The sequence below is a fragment of the Centruroides vittatus genome, unplaced genomic scaffold, assembly GCF_030686945.1.
Source record: "Centruroides vittatus isolate TY-2023 unplaced genomic scaffold, ASM3068694v2 contig_1168, whole genome shotgun sequence".
NCBI classification, from domain to species: domain Eukaryota; kingdom Metazoa; phylum Arthropoda; class Arachnida; order Scorpiones; family Buthidae; genus Centruroides; species Centruroides vittatus.
Window position 1 is genome coordinate 3990147 of NW_027120749.1, and position 3533 is coordinate 3993679.

The 3533-nt window shown below is 34.4% G+C and overlaps 1 non-coding gene across 1 annotated transcript; it reads left to right on the plus strand.

The window, feature by feature from the left end:
• Positions 1-3449: 3449 nt before the first annotated feature.
• On the plus strand, positions 3450-3533 carry TRNAL-UAA (transfer RNA leucine (anticodon UAA)). The gene has a single exon. It is a non-coding gene; the product is annotated as a tRNA-Leu (tRNA).

Below are 3533 nucleotides of genomic sequence, written 5' to 3' on the forward strand. Positions count from 1 at the left end.
GATTTTTGAGGTATTTTCCAAAGATTTTTCTAGTGTTGCTTATCTTGCACTAGATATTATCTTTTATTGGTTTATATTCTTTACATTGGCAATGGTTAGTGCAAAAGTTTTGGAAGAAACATCAAAGTCGGTTGGTATCATACATAACATCTCGAGAAGTTATGGAAAAGATATATCTCAACAATTAGAATTGATGATAGCTTTAACCAATGGCTCACCGATTGGTTTAACGGTCTGGAAATGTTTCGTTGTAAGTAAAAGTTTCATTCTTTCTGTATTAGGTTCCATTGCGACATATACTGTTATATTATGGCAATTAAGTCACAGTTATGTAAATTAAAAATGTGTCTTAAAAAAATGTATACAGAATTTAAAAAAGATTTTTTAAACGTCTAAAATTCTAAAATAAAATAAAAATTATTTTTAATTTATTAGTAAACAGAAATTTATTTGTTTATATATTCAATGTATTTTTTGTGAATGGATATTTTAATATATATACAGTATTATTGTGTGTAATTTATTTAATCAGATTTTTAATATAAATTTACCACTTTGACTTCAGTTAAAAATCACTCATTCAGTGGCGTAGCGTGGGTGTCAGCCGCCCGGGGCGGAGGAAAGTTTCGCCGCCCCCTTATTTAGGTATTATTATTATTTATTGTGAAATTTTGCCGCCCTCTTAAAGTGCCGCCCGGGGCGGGCCGCCCCTGCCGCCCCCACTACGCTACGCCACTGCACTCATTTCACAATAATCCAAGTTTTAAAGATTTACAATAACAGATTTCATGTTTCAAATTTAATGAAAACAATGCAGATTAATCATATCTGAAATAATTGTTATACGTTTTTAATAATTATAACACGGTTCTGTAACATTTTACTTACTGTATATGATGATACTTTTCGGACAATTCCGGTTACAATAAAATAAATTCGTCTTATAGTTCTGAATGTTTCCTTGTGAATTTTGTATTTTTCAAATAAATATATCAGAAGTGAGGTCATAAATGTTCGACAATTAATTCTATATTCATATTATCTATGAACAATTTTTTAATTCATTCAAAATTGCTTCTCTCTAAATATATTCTACGAGATGATTAATTAAGCAATTGAACACATTTATATAACTACTATTTAGTATGTTAATTACAATAAATCGTAAATTAAGATTTGTTATATTACTTCAAGCAATGTAACAGATGTTTGTAAAATACTTCAATTTGGAAAATTCTCATTTTGACAGTAGAAAAATCGTTTTGTCTTTTGTATCTATATATATAATAGAGACGAGTTGATAATAATAATAATAATAATAATAATAATCAGCGCAGAGCCCAAACGGATAGGAGTTCATAGTTGAAATTTGGTACACAGTTAGGGTACGTCACGAAAACGCACACTAAGAAGGGATTTTTCGAAATTCCTCTCCACGGGGGGAGGGACAGGATTGAAGCTTCTATATACATTATCGAGACGTGTCCAAACGGTTAGGAGTTGAAAGTTGAAGTTTGGTACACAGTTAGGGTACGTCACGAAAACGCACACTAAGAAGGGATTTTTCGAAATTCCTCTCCACGGGGGGAGGGACAGGATTGAAGCTTCTATATACATTATCGAGACGTGTCCAAACGGTTAGGAGTTGAAAGTTGAAATTTGGTATACAGTTAGGGTATGTAACGAGAACGCACACTAAGAAGGGATTTTTCGAAATTCTTCTCCACGGGGGGAGGGACGGGATTGAAGCTTCTATATACATTATCGAGACGTGTCCAAACGATTAGGAGTTGAAAGTTGAAATTTGGTACACAGTTAGGGTACGTCACGAGAACCCACACTAAGAAGGGATTTTTCGAAATTCTTTCTCCACGGGGGGAGGGACAGGATTAAGTCTTAACATTCCATCAACAATGGAAGTGTGAAGTAACAATGGAAGTGTGAAGTAACAATGGAAGTGTCAACAATGGAAGCGTTAAAAATAGAAGTGTTACGTAAAAATGGTAATGTTAAGAGCCCAAACGGTTAAGAGCTGAAAGTTGAAATTTGGTACATAGTTACGGTACGTCACGAAAACGTTCACTAAGAGGAGATTTTTCGAAATTCCTCCCCACGGGGAGAGGGACAGGATTAAGGCTTAACACTTCCATCAACAATGGAAGTGTTAAGTAACAATGGCGAAGAAGAGAAAGCGACGTGCAAGATTTACGGGCGCTGGAAAAAAAAAAAAAAGAATAATATGTTGGAACATATTCGATTTTCAAATTTAAACAGATTAGTTCGGTTTTTCTCGACTATTCTTCTTTAGAACATTCGATGATAATCGAACGATATAATCAGAACACGTCGTGAAAATCGAACAATATTAGAACGGTCGATTTTCAAATTCGACCTTTCTTTAGAAATAGTTAGTTTGTTGATGAAATTACTCTTTTTCTTCTGTGACTATAACGTAATAATCTTAATCTTTGCTATCGTTACTTTTGCCCGTGCAACGCCGGGCCTATCTGCTAGTTTCATAATAAAATACTTGAAAGCAATTATTTCTACAGTAATTAATAATGTATCGTGTTGTAAACGTAAAATTTAAGCATTTCGTTTTTTTCTAGAAACAACTAGACAAAATGTTCTAGTGCATTCGTGTGGGTATATAGGCTTAGTAACCAAAGGACTTTTCATCACATATTTCATTGGAAATAGACGCATTAATAGTGTCTGACAATATGAAACTTGCGAAATAACATATTCGCATGCTGTTGCTCTATCACTTTCAAAAGTGGCCACAATCTCATCTTACGATCTCATCTGCAAATCGTTTGTTAAAGCGTTCACGGGTGAACAAAGGTCAACCAACTGTTGCAAATGTCAAGATATCGGCTTGATAAGAAGGTGAAATAAAATAATTTGTTCATTGACAGACAACTTTCCACTCATTGGAAATCTTTTGAAATTTTCACTCCATAATTGCAAAATGGTTCTTATTTTTTACATGTCATTCGAATCTAAATTATTATCGTCGTTGAAATAGTTTTAATTTTATTTCTGCACACCTATAATAGCTCATAATTTCAGCTGTAGAAGAAAAACGAGTTGTGTGTTTTAAGTACCGTATATACATTCCAGAGGGAATGATAATTTGCGATAAATGTTACACAGAAGCTTATTCTGTAAACAATTTTATAAGAACAAGCGAAATTGCACACTATTTTCATAAACCGTTGGCCTAAGCAATTCTCAACTCAGGATGAAACTTACGCACGTTCGATGAGAAACCGAACGACTATTGACGACTAACATGAATGAAACATGAAAAGTACAGTCGATAATGGCTGTTCCACTGAAAGCAAATAAGTGCGACGAATAATTTGATCGAAAAGTAGAATGACGGGATCGATAATGATTGCCTTACGACTTGATAAACAGGCGTTTTAAGAAGTTGCTTCGGTCGTGTCAGAATGGCCGAGTGGTCTAAGGCGCCAGACTTAAGATCTGGTCCTCGTGTGAGGGCGTGGGTTCGAACCCCACTTCTGACA